This window comes from Panthera leo, chromosome E2, assembly GCF_018350215.1.
Source record: "Panthera leo isolate Ple1 chromosome E2, P.leo_Ple1_pat1.1, whole genome shotgun sequence".
Lineage (NCBI taxonomy): Eukaryota > Metazoa > Chordata > Mammalia > Carnivora > Felidae > Panthera > Panthera leo.
Genome location: NC_056693.1, coordinates 8,632,964 through 8,646,102, shown reverse-complemented (window position 1 = coordinate 8,646,102; position 13,139 = coordinate 8,632,964). Strand labels below are relative to the sequence as shown.

The 13,139-nt window shown below is 41.8% G+C and overlaps 1 protein-coding gene and 1 long non-coding RNA gene across 4 annotated transcripts in view; both read right to left on the bottom strand.

The window, feature by feature from the left end:
- The window catches only part of LOC122208364 (orphan sodium- and chloride-dependent neurotransmitter transporter NTT5-like), a 55,034-nt gene extending 48,524 nt beyond the window's left edge, over positions 1 to 6,510 (bottom strand). Inside the window, exons 1-2 of one of the 2 annotated variants that reach the window (XM_042919347.1) lie at positions 6,471 to 6,510; positions 2,931 to 3,013 (exon numbers count right to left, since the gene is read on the bottom strand). The gene's annotated coding sequence lies outside the window, so the exon portion shown is untranslated. Of the gene's footprint in view, positions 1 to 2,930; positions 3,014 to 3,395; positions 3,495 to 6,470 lie in introns of those variants that run through there. The other variant, XM_042919346.1, reaches the window with a different exon arrangement.
- A 101-nt stretch (positions 6,511 to 6,611) lies between these two features.
- LOC122209134 lies at positions 6,612 to 11,772 on the bottom strand. Of its 2 annotated transcripts, none has more exons than XR_006197463.1 (3): positions 11,691 to 11,772; positions 10,804 to 10,876; positions 6,612 to 6,651 (listed from the first exon to the last, which is right to left on the bottom strand). It is a non-coding gene; the product is annotated as an uncharacterized LOC122209134 (long non-coding RNA). The 2 variants fall into 2 exon arrangements; XR_006197462.1 differs by lacking the exon at positions 6,612 to 6,651 and adding an exon at positions 10,169 to 10,184.
- Between the last annotated feature and the right edge of the window lie 1,367 nt (positions 11,773 to 13,139).

Here is a 13,139-nt window from a genome sequence, read left to right as displayed (position 1 = left end):
CAACAGGTAGGTCTCAGGGCAGCACTAGCGCATCTGGGTCACAAGAATAATCAGTTGTGAGACATACTGTTTGGAAAGAGTTCTTAGTAGCTCAGGAAATGCTTATAATTCAATGACAGGTTAAAAACCAAAACTGAGATGCAAATCTGTGTCTATAGTTCTATCTCTACTACCTTTAAAAGCGCAATGAAAGCAAAGGCTAAAAGAAAATACGCCAATGTGTAGAAGACAATAAGATATTTTTATATCTTTCTCTCTGATTTTATTTTATTAAAATGTCTAAAAAAAGTATTGCTTCAATAATCGAGAAAAGTATATATTGACATATAAAAATTAAAAATAAAAAGATGAGGGGTGCCTGGGTGGCTCAGTTGGTTAAGCGGCTGACTTCAGGTCAGGTGATGATCTCACCATTCGTGGGGTCAAGCCCTGTGTCAGGATCTGAGCTCAGAGCCTGGAGCCTGCTTCAGATTCTATGTCTCCGTCTCTCTCTCTGGCCCCCCTCGTTTGCATGCTCTCTTTCTCAAAAATAAATAAACTTAAAAATAAAAAGATGATACTGGACACAGAAGTCAGATGGAAGGAGTTCTTTCACCCATGTATGGGGCAACTAAAGCATCAAAATAAATAATAGTAACAGATGAGAACCCATAGAATAAAGTAAGAATCCATGAATCCATAACGATATAAATGAGCAAAAGGAAAATTTCTCCTTACAGCAAAATGAAAACTAATAAAAGTAGAAGCAATGATGGAATTAGAAAGTCATCATTTGGAAACCATTGAAATTTATAACTAATTCAAGCAAGAATCATCAATGGTTACTAACACAAGAAAGTTTGGTGGGGACAAATAATTGCCCAGTATTAACATATCTCCTCCAAAAAACAAAAACAAAAAACAGAAAAATAGTACCTTTATAGTGTTAGACACCACCTGAACCAAGTAATGAAAGCCAACTGATATCATCTGTCTCCTGATATGATGCACTGAAAAGAACACAACATCATTTCAGTGCTATTCCTGCCAAAAATGTACAACCAGAATCCAATCATGAGGAAACATTAGACAACACAAATTGAGGAACATTCTATAAAACAACTGGATTATTTTCATTAAAAATTGATCAAAGTCATGAAGATAAGGAAAGATGAAAGAATTGCAAGATTGAAACTACAATTGTAAGTCTGAAGTTATGTGAAAATAAGAAGTTAATACTGGGGGCGCCTGGGTGGCTCAGTTGGTTAAGCGTCTGACTTTGGCTCAGGTCATGATCTCACGTCGGGCTCTGTGCTGACAACTCAGAGCCTGCAGCCTGCTTCGGAATCTGTGTCTCCCTCTCTCTCTGTTCCTCCACTGGTCATGCTCTGTCTCTCTCTGTCTCTCAAAGATAACGAAATATTTTTAAAAAAATTTTTTTAAAGGTTAATACCAGAACTCGAAAAGCAGCTGGGTTGGACTTCCAGTTTCCAGTTCACATGTTAGGAACTTGGAAGTCACCACTCCATCCTAACAAGTAAAAAGCTGAACAGATTGCAAATCAATAACTGGATCCCTAAGGGAGGTAGGGGCACAGAGTAAACCACTGCCCCCAAGACTGACAGATAGTCAAATACAAAGATTACTTGAATACTGGAGCAGAAATTTAGGAGGAGAAACTGCCAAGGAACTGAAAGAGCGGACCTACGCTGGCTCCATCTTGTTCTGCGTCCTCCACCTTGAGTGACTAAGTCCCTGACATGCCCCCTTTCCAGGAAAATCGCAGAAACCTCAGACCACGCCTCCTCCCCTTGAGTAACCTCCCGCTCACCCTTCAAACTTCCCGATCAAAACACGGATCAAAACACAACCAGCGGCCTGCGTAACAGGACTCCGACCCTTCCCCAGCCAATCGGCTGAGGCCACCGCCATTACCTCACCAACTACCCCTAGACCCCTATAAAACCTTTGTGCTTTTGAAACTTGCTCTCTCTCCTCGGCATCTCACCGCTGCGTCGGTGCAGGTAGGGGATTGACCTCGAGCTAGCTCGAATAAAGGCTCTTTGCTTTTGCATCGGACTCGGCTCCCTGGTGGTCTTTGGGGATCACGAATTCTGGGCATAACAGGAACCAGTGCCAGAGAGGGAAAAACTCAATTGTAATTGACAAATTGCTGGAGGCTCAGTGTGGATAATCCTGAGAGTTTAAAACTCCAGGAGGACCCAGTCACTGGGGTGAGGCACATTTTGGTGAGTTTGACCTCCGAGAGCCTGATCGAGTTCTCATGGAATATAGGCTGAAAATCCCCTCAAGCTTCCAGAAGGGGAAAGAAAAAGGAACCATACTGAAATACTCCAGGGCACTCTATTCTTAACAAGGCCTGCCCTCAGGAGAAACTAGTTAACCACAGCCTAATCTGTGGGGTAATATCAAAGTCAGTTTGAGCTAGGGGAAAGAAAATATCAACTCCAGCCCACTCCAGCCATCCTGTCCCACCTAAGAGAGGAGGAAAAAAACCCCAAGAAACACTTGTGAAATTCAGTCTAGGGCCAAAGGCTCACTAAAAGACTGAGACCCAGCACAGAATACTTGCCCTTCCCCACACCTTATCACCACATTACTTACAGGCCTACTTTACAGCAGTTCCTTTACCCCGTTCGTCATTTGCAGCTAACAACAACAACAAAAATTTACAAGGCATACCAAAAGGCAAAAAAAAACCATAATTTGAAGAGACAGAGTGAGCATCAGAACCACACATGGCAGGCATGCTCGGATTGTCAGACTGAGAATTTGAAACAACCGGGACTAATTTGCTAAGGGCTGTAATGGATAAAGTAGACGGCATGCGAGATGGGCATGTAAACAGAGAGATTGAAATCCTAAGGAAGAACCAAAAAGAACTGACAGATTAAAAAATAAAACAAAACTGTAACAAAAATGAAGAATACCTTTGATGGGCTTTTTAGTAGACTGGACGTGGCTGAGGAAAGAAACACTGAGCCTGAAGATCTCTCAATAGAAACCTCCGGAACTGAAAAGCAAAGAAAACAAAGACTGAACATCAGCAGGCAGAAAATCAGTAAGGATATGTCAAATCTGACAACACCATCAATCAACTGGATATAACTGACATCTGCAGACCATTTCATCCAATAACAGCAGAATGCACATTTTTCTCAAGCCCACATCCTGGGCCATAAAACAGCTTAACAAACTCAAAAAACAAAAAGTCATACAATGTCTTCTCTCAGTTCACAATTGAATTAAACTAAAAATCTAATGGAAAGATAACTGGAGAATCCCAAAATATGTGGAGATTAAACAAATCATTTCTAATAGTACATGGATCAAGAAAAACTCTCAAGAGAAATTTATAAATATTTTTAACTCAATGAAAATGAAACAAAACTTACCAAAATTCGTGGGATGAAATGAAAGCAGTACTTGGAAGGAAATTTATGGCACTGAGTGCATACTGGGTGGCTCAGTAGGTTGAGGGTCTGACTCTTGATTTTGGCTTAGGTCACAATCCCAGGGTTGTGGGATCAAGACCCATGTCAGGCTCCACGATGAGTATGGAGCCTCCTTGAGATTCTCTCCCTCCACCTCTCTCCCCAGCTCATGCCCACTCTCTTGCTCTCTAAGATAAATAAATAAAAAATAAAAATAATAAAAAACTAAAATTTAAAAAAAGAAGAAAAAAATACCCTGAAAACTATAGAAGACTTATGAAAGAAACTGAAGATGACACAAAGAAATGGAAAAGCATTCCATGCTCATGGATTGGAAGAACAAACATTCTTATAATGTCTATACTACCCAAAGCAATCTACACATTTAATGCAATCCCTATCAAAATACCACCAGCATTCTTCACAGGGCTAAAACAAACAATCCTAAAATGTGTATGAACCACAAAAGACCCCAAATAGCCAAAGAAATCCTGAATTAAAAAAAAAACGAGTCATCATGATTTTGGATTTCAAGCTATATTACAAAGCCGTAGTCATCAAGATAGTACTGGCACAAAAACAGACACACAGATCAATAGAACAGAAAACCCGGAAATGGGCCCACAACTATATGGTCAACTCATCTTCAACAAAGAAGGAAAGAATACCCAATAGAAAAAAGACTCTCTTCAACAACTGGTGCTGGGAAAACTGGATGGTGACATGAAGAATGAAACTGGACCACTTTCTTACACCATACACAAAAATAAATTCAAAATGGATAAAAGACCTAAATGTGAGAAAATCAAAATCCTAGAAGAGAACACAGGCAGCAACCTCTTCAAAACTCAGCTGGAGCACTTCTTACCAGACACATTGTCAAAAGAAAGGGAAACAAAACCAAACATGAACTATTGGGACTTCAAGACAAAAAGTTTCTGCACAGCAAAGGAAACAATCAACAAAACTAAACGGCAGCCTGCACCATGGGAGAAGATATTTGTAGATGACATACCTGACAAAGAGTTAGTATCCAAAATCTGTTAAGAACTTATCAAACTCAACACCAAAAAAACAACCCAGTTAAGAAATGGGAGGAAGACATGAATAGGCACTTTTCCAAAGAATACATCCAGATGGCTAACAGACACATGAAAAGATGCTCAACATCACCCAACATTAGGGAAGTACAAATCAAAGCCACAACGAGATACCACCTCACACCTGTAAGAATGGCTAAAATTAACAACACAAGCCAGGTATTGGCAAGAATGCAGAGAAAGGGGACCTCTCTTGCACTGCTGGTGGGAATCCAAACTGGTGCAGTCACTCTGAAGAACAGCATGGAGGTTCCTCAAAAAACAGAACTACCCTATGATCCACTAATTGCACGATTAGGTATTTACCCAAAGGATATAAAAATACAGATTGGAAGGGGTACATGCACCCTAACGTTTAAAGCAGCATTATCAACAATAGCCAAACTGTAGAGAGAGCCCAAATGTCCATAGACTGATTAATAGATAAAAATATGGTATATATATATAATAGAATGTTACTCAGCCATCAAAGAGAATGAAATCTTGCCATTTGCAATGACGTGGACAGAGCTAGAAAAGAATTATGCTAGACAAAATAAGTCAATCAGAGAAAGACAAATATCATATGATTTCATTCATATGCGGAATTTAACAAAACAGATGAACATATGGGAAGGGAAGGTGGAGGAAAGAAGAGAGGGGAAAAGACCACAAGGACTTTTAACAAGAGAACAAACTGAGGATTGACAGAGGGAGGTAGGTAGGAGATGGGCTAGATTGGTGATGGGTATTAAGGAGGGAACTTGTGATGAGCCCTGGGTGTTGTATGTAAGTGATGAATCACTGCATTCTACTTCTGAAATCACTATCGTACTGTATATTAACTAAAACTTAAATTTTAAACAATGGAGAAAATCCTGCTACATACACAACAGACAGGATCAAACTGTAGTCACTAAGGGGTTAATTGACATCGATCCTTCCTGATGAAGTCGTTTAATGTTTTAGGAAATAAGTTATAATTTTCCAGGCAGCTTGTTGGAGAGAAAAAGAATCCCTCTCCAAAGCCCTTCTGCTCCAATGAACCAACAGCTTCCAGAAGCTGTATCCCAGAGGGTGCAAAAATCTGTGAGCCAATGTGTGAGCCACTTTAGAGAAAATGTGAATGAGTTAATAGGTCTCTCCCTGAGACAAATTGTGCCACCACAGCATTAGCAGGAAGCATTAATTTGAACCACAAGTGTTCCGAGATGAAGAAAAAATTAGGTAGAGAAACTAGCCTGTGGCACAATACCTTTAGTTAAAAGGAAAAAAATTGGGAAACACAACAGAGATAAAAAGTTAAGTCTAGGGGCGCCAAGTGTCCGACTTCGGCTCAGGTCATGATTTCACGGTTCATGAGTTCAAGCTCCACATAGGGCTCTTGCTGACAGCTTAGAGCCTGGAGCCTGCTTCAGATTCTGTGTCTCCCTCTCTGCCCCTCCCCCATTCAAGTCTGTCTCTCTCTCTCAAAAATAAAAACAAACATTAAAAAAAAAGTTAGTAGTATGAATTATAATCCCTAGAAAAACTGCTAAAAAATGTTACGAAGAGTTATAGCTACTAAGACAATAAATAAAAATGGATACTAAAAATGATTCAAGCTATCCAAAAAAAAAAAAAAAAAAAAATCAACAAACAGAAAATTGGAGACCAAAATGCAACCATGTCAATAATTACAGGAAACGTTTTTAGTTTAAGCATTCCAATTAAAAGGCACAAATTTAAAAAATAACTAAATAAAAGGCAAAGATTGTCAGGATGAATAAAAGAGACCCAATTATAAGCTTCTGAAGAGATGAAACTTAAGGTCAAAAACACAGATAGATTGAAAGTAGCTTAATAGAAAAAGACCCATCCTGCAAATGAAGCATAAGAAAGCTGTAGTGACCTTATTAATGTAACATAAAATGGGCTTTGAGGTAGAGTATTATCAGATTTAAAGAAGGATACTTACTGAGGCGCCTGGGTGGCTCAGTCAGTTAAACGTCCGACTTCAGCTCAGGTCACGATCTCGCGGTCCGTGTGTTCCAGCCCCGCGTCGGGCCTCTGGGCTGATGGCTCAGAGCCTGGTGCCTGCTTTCGATTCTGTGTCTCCCTCTCTCTCTGCCCCTCCCCCGTTCATGCTCTGTCTCTCTCTGTGTCAAAAATAAATAAAACGTTAAAAAAAATTTTTTTTTAAAAAAGAAGGATACTTACTAATGATAAAAAATGATGTCAATTCATCATGAAGACAACTAATATATGCAAACATAACAAATCTCAAAATACATGAGGCAAAAATTTACAAAGGCTAAAGGCTACATGATGTCCACAATCATGGTAGAAGTTAACACTCTTTCTCAGTAAGTGATGGGGAAAAAGAAGACCAAAATATCAGTAAAGATATAGAAGATCCAATAACACTACAAGCATCCTTGACCTAATTGACATTTATAAAACCCCCAAATAGGCACTTGGGTGGCTAAGTCCATTAAGCAACAGACTCTTGATCTCAGCTCAGGTCTTGATCTCAAGGTTGTGAGCTCAAGCCTCAAGTTAGGCTCCACTCTGGGTTTAAAACCCACTTAAAACAAAACAAAACAAAACAAAACAGAATACACATACTTCATCAATGCCATAAGCTGGGCTATAAAACAAGTACCCATAAATTTACAAGGATTGAAATCACACAGGGTCTGTTCTCTGACTACAACATAAATAAGTCTGAAATCAATAAGATGTGTAAGAAAGCTGCAAATACTTGGAAATTAAAGAATATATTATTAAGCAATATATAGGTCAGAGAATAAGTCACAAAGAAATTATAAAGTATTTTAAATTGAAGGATAATAAAAATACAAAATATCAAAATTTGTGGGATGCAGCAAAAGCAATGCTTAGAGAGAATTTTATAGCTTTACATCCTGTTATTAGAAAAAAAGGTTTCAAATCAATGTCTTACAAAAAGCTTTCAAGACAAGAACAAAATAAATCCAAAAAAGAACAAAGAAAAATATAAATACAAGTAGAAAACAGATAATAGCAAAAAGTAAAGAAGCCAAAGCTGGTTCTTTGAAATGATCACAACACTGGTAAACCCCTAGACAGATTAAGACAAAAGGAGACATGCACATCACCAATATCAGGAATGATAGTGAGGTTATCACTATATATGCTATAGACATTAAAACAATAAGAAAATATGATGTCAAACTTATGCCAATAAACTTAACAAATTAGATGAATGAGAAAATTTCTTAAAAATACAGCTTAACAAAACTGCAATCAAATGAAATGGGAAATCTGTACAGTTTCATTAAATAAGTTGAATTTCTTATCAAAACCTTTCCCACAGAGAAAATTCCAGGCCCAAACAGTTAATAATTAGTGAATTATATCAAATATTGAAAGAAAAAAATAACACCAACCTTACACAAGTACTTCCAGGAAAGAAGAGGAAACACTTCCCAACCCATTTTATAAGTCTATGACCCAAATACCAAAACTTGAAAAAGATATTAGTAAAAGAGACAATTTCAGACCAGTATCTTCATAAACATAGATGCAAAAATCCTCTACAAATGTTACAAAGCAAATCCTGCAATATATAAAAAGGATAATAAATAATGATCGCATGGAGTTTATTCCAGAAATGCAAGGTTGATTTAACATTCAAAAGTCAAACAATGTAACTCAAAAACGGACCCGTAAGTATATGTATTGGTCTTTTGTTTCTTGACAGAGAATCCAAACACATTCAATTGAAGGGGGAAAAGTCCTTTCTAGAATAACTAGATATCCATATGGGGGAAAAAAAATGAAACCCAAACCCTACTCTGCACCATACACACACATTATTTTGACATAAATCACAGACCTAAATGTAAAATCTAAAACTATAAAGCATTCAAAAGAAAATACAAGAGGGGCACCTGGGTGGCTCAGTCTGTTGAATGTCTGACTTCGACTCAGATCATGATCTCACGGTTCACGAATTCAAGCCCCACATTGGGCTCTCTAATGTCAGCGCAGAACTTGCTTCGGATCCTCTGTCCCCCTCTCTCTCTGCACCTCCCCCACTCATGCCCTCTCTCTCAAAAATAAATAAATATTTAAAAGAAAATATAATAGAATATGTTCATGACTTAGGAGTAGGTAAAGTTTCATAGACAGGACACAAAATACAATTATCATAAAAAGTATTCATTTAGACTTCACCAAATTAAAAACTTCCACTCATTGGGGCGCCTGGGTGGCTTAGTTGGTTGGGCGTCCGACTTCAGCTCAGGTCATGATCTCACAGTTTGTAAGTGCAAGCCCTGCATCGGGCTCTGTGCTGACAGCTCAGAGCCTGGAGCCTGCTTCGGATTCTGTGTCTCCCTCTCCCTGCCCCTCCCCTGCTCATGCTGTGCCTCTCTCCTTCAAAAATAAACATTAAAAAAAATTTTTTTTAATTTAAAAACTTCTGCTCATCAAAAGACTTGATTAATTTTCTAAATTAATAAGCAAGCCAGAGGCTAAGGGAAAATGATCTTCATATATATATCTGACAAAGGACTTGTATTTAGGGAATAGAAAGAACTCCTACAACTTAATAAAAATAGATACAACTCAATTAAAAAATGGATAAAGGATTTGAAAAGATATTTCACAAAGAAAGATATATGAAGGGCCAATACACATCTGAAAAATGTGTTCAACATCATGTCATCAGAAAAATCCAAGTTAAAACCACAGTAATATACCAACCCCCTTCCCAAATTAAGTATAAGTAGTACAAGACTAATGGTGCCCCTAAGTACTTTGCAGAATAAATCGGAACCCTCCCTGGAGTAAGACATCTTCATTCTCAGGCCTTAAGTTATTCCTACAAATAATTTGTCAGGGTGCCTGGCTGGCTCGGTCAGTAGAGCATGCAACTCTTGATCTTGGGTTTGTGACTTCCAGCCACACATTGGGTGTAGAGATTACTTAAAAATAGAACCTTAAAAAAAAATAATTTGTCCAGAACAAGAAGCATACATAGCACATAAGGAAAAAAAGGCACTACTAGTGAGAACGGACAGAAACAACAGATGACAAATGCAAATGATTCCAAATATTAGAATCATTAGCCAAAAGTAATAAAATAATTGGTTTCCTTAGAAAGAAAGAAAGAAAGAAAGAAAGAAAGAAAGAAAGAAAGAAAACGAAAGGAAAGGCAAAGCAAAGCAAAATGAAGGAAAGGGATGCCTGGGTGATTCAGCGGATTAAACATGGGACTCTTGATTTCAGCTCAGGTCACCATCTCATGGTTGGTGAGACTGAGCCCCAGCTCAGGCTCTGCTGACAACTCGGAGCCTGCTTGGGATTCTCTCTCCCTCTCCCTCTGCCCCTCCCATGTTTGTGTGTGCGCTCTCTCTAAGTAAATTTTTTTAAAAACTTTAAAAATGAAGGAAAAGTTTGAAAAAATCTGCAGGGAACAGACCTCTAAAAGTGATTTATTTAACAGGCTTTAAGAAACAGAACGTGGGGCGCCTGGGTGACTCAGTCGGTTAAGCGTCCGACTTCAGCTCAGGTCACGATCTCGCGGTCCGTGGGTTCGAGTCCCGCGTCGGGCTCTGGGCTGATGGCTCAGAGCCTGGAGCCTGCTTCCGATTCTGTGTCTCCCGCTCTCTCTGACCCTCCCCTGTTCATGCTCTGTCTCTCTCTGTCTCAAAAATAAATAAACTTAAAAAAAAAAATCTTAAAAAAAAAAAAAAAGAAACAGAACGATATGAACATGTATGCTTTTAGCGGGTAGGAAGTAAACAGAAAGAGAAATCTTAATTCAATTTGTACAAAAGTTAAGCAAGCTGAGGAAGCTGGAGACATGTAGGTAAAGGTGGCAGTTCTCTTAAGAAGCACAAATATTCCAGGACACCTGGGTGGCTGTCCATTAAGCATCCAACTTCCACCCAGGTCATGATCTTAGAATTTGTGGGTTTGAGCCCCTGCTTCCGGCTCTGGGCTGGGCAGCTCAGAGCCTGGAGCCTGCTTTGGATTCTGTCTCCCTCTCTTTCGAACCCTCCCATGCTCGCGCTCTCTCTCTGTCAAAAATAATTAAAAAAAAAAAAAAAAAAAAAAAAGCACAAATGTTCCAAAAAGGGGGTGGGGGCGGGGCTGTCTAGCTCAGTCCGTAGTGCATGAGACTCTTAAACTCAGAGTTCTGAGTTCCAGCCCCACCTTGGGCATGGAGCCCACTTAAAAAAAATTAAAAAAAAAAAAAAAAAAAAGCACAAATGTTCATTACAACTAGATATCTCGCCAGCAGCTGAAATGTAACATACCTCAAAATAACCAGGAGGACTTCCGATTCTCATAATCCCATGCTGTTGACATTGATTCGGACTCTCCGCTCCCCTGGGGGAGAGGAAAGGAAAATTGTATTCATGAAAAATACAGCCACCTCTCTGAAACACATTCCAAAAGGGTCTTCCTTAAAACGAGTTTTCTGGCAAATGGGGAAACTGGACCCTTCGGCGAGAGAGCTGGCCACCTGTGAAGCCCCCTGGCCCCGCGGCAGACCCCCTCCTTCCGGCTGAGCGGCCCTGGGGGTGAGGGGCCACGCGTGATCACCTACATCACCATTCGCGACAACCGCTCCTCCAGGCCCATGGCCTCTGGGGGGGGGGGGGGGGGCACTCAGGGTCCCCCAGAAACGCCTCTTCCCCGCGGAGGCCCTCCTTCCTGGAACTACAACCTCAGGAGAGGAAAGGAGGGAGCGGGTGGCAGGTTCCTCAAGGAGCAGGGGTTGTGTCCCTAACAGGCCGATGGATGGTGGGACTGGCCCGGGTTTCCGCGGTCCAGGCGCTTGAACCGCTGGGTCTCCCCAAACGGCGGGGACCCAGGGCCGAGTCCCGTGAGCACGGGGCCCCAAGTCAGATTCAGACCGCGAAGGGGCTGAAGACAGTGCGCGGGGTCCTGGCGGAAAAAAAAGGAGGGACCCCTCGGGGCCTATCTGATCCCTCAGCTCCTCAGAGCCCGGGGCGTCCAGGGGAATCCCGTGACCCCGGGCCTCAGGAGTGACGCCCAGCTTCGCACATGCCGGATCTCTGAGTTTTCAGGCCTCCCTGGGGCTGTCACTCTCACCCCAGCCCGGAGACCCCCGGGCTCTCCGGTCTGTTCAGTCTGTGAAAAAAAATGAATGTGAAGACGCCTCTGCCGAGAAGCCTACCGAACATCTCAGGCCCCTCCAGGCCTCGTCAGGCCAGCTCGCGACGCACGCCTCGCTCCGCCTCAGGTGCAGCCTTTCCCGCCGTTCCTCTGCGCATGCGCCCCGCCCTCCGACCCGCCCCCTTCGACCCCGCGGAGGATTCCGCTCCGAAACTCTTAACACGCCTGCGTGCACTGCGCACGCGCGTGCCGCCGCGCGCCCTCCAGCCGCTTCCCCACTCAGTTTCCTGCGCGATCGTCCTGGCCGGGCCTCGCGTCCGTCTCTTCCCGCTTTGGACCAGGCACCCAACGCCCTCCCCACTGCGCGTGGTGCTGAAGCCAAGCTTTTAGCCGTATCCCGAGTCTGAAGCATGAACTTTGCTTCCACACCCCTGAGTGAGGTGGAGATGTGGGTGAGGTGGGAAGCTTGTTCTTCCCAGTCATTTCTCTTGCTTTCAAACTTAGGGTGTTTAGTTAAGCTTCCCCTACTGCTATCCAAAGCTTAAATATGTGTCCAACAGGACAGACACGGACCTTGCCTTCAGAGAGCTCAGAAACCTACTGGGATTGCAGACGTGAAATATTAATGAAGGGTAGCCTCTCTAAAATTGAGTCTGGGGGCCAGCAAGGGGAGCTCTCACACTCTGCCACTCCAGTCAATTGTAGACCCGACAGGAAGAAACCTACCTTGGCAGTGACTACGGTGCTATCTCACCAGGAGGAAGAAAGTTTTTTTCCTACCCAGCAACACCCCAGCCAATGAGAGACTTTCACAACTCAGCCGATGCAAGTCCCTACACTTCAGACTCCCAGTTCGTTCCAATAGACTTTTATTCACAAAAGCCCTCCCAGCTCCCCGCCTTCCTCTATCAAAGAGTAGTTTTCTCCTTTTTTCTTGGACTTGACTGTGGTTTTGCCCTAACTTGTCTGTCCTGAATTGCAATTCTCTATTATTCCTCGGGGCGGGGACCAATAACAACTCACTTTTGCTGGTAAAATAACTGACAAGTTTTGTTTATTTTAGATATTTTTTAAGTGTATTTGTTTATTTTGAGAGAGACAGAGACAGCAGCGCAAGTGAGGGAGGAGCAGAGAGAGAGGGAGACAGCCCAAGCAGGCTCTGCACTGTCAGCACAGAGCTGGACATGGGGCTCAACTCACAGACCTGAGTGGAAACCAGGAGTAGGATGCTTAACCGACTGAGCCACCCAGGCGCCCCTGAGCTTACTGCTTTCTTGATGACCCGCGAGTTTGAAGGTGTTTTCTCCTGGATTTCAACTTCACTCTTCGTGATTTGAGCACTCCAGGATTTATTTGGGCATCTGTTTTAAGGCTTTGTCCTCCCTGAGACTACTCTTTTGGACTTCATTCCCCCTCCTGTTTGGAACTGGGCTGTTCTTATTCCAACTGTGCCATCTAGGAATTTTTCTCTTTGCTCTAAAGAGAAACCTCTAGGAACTGGGATTCCCAG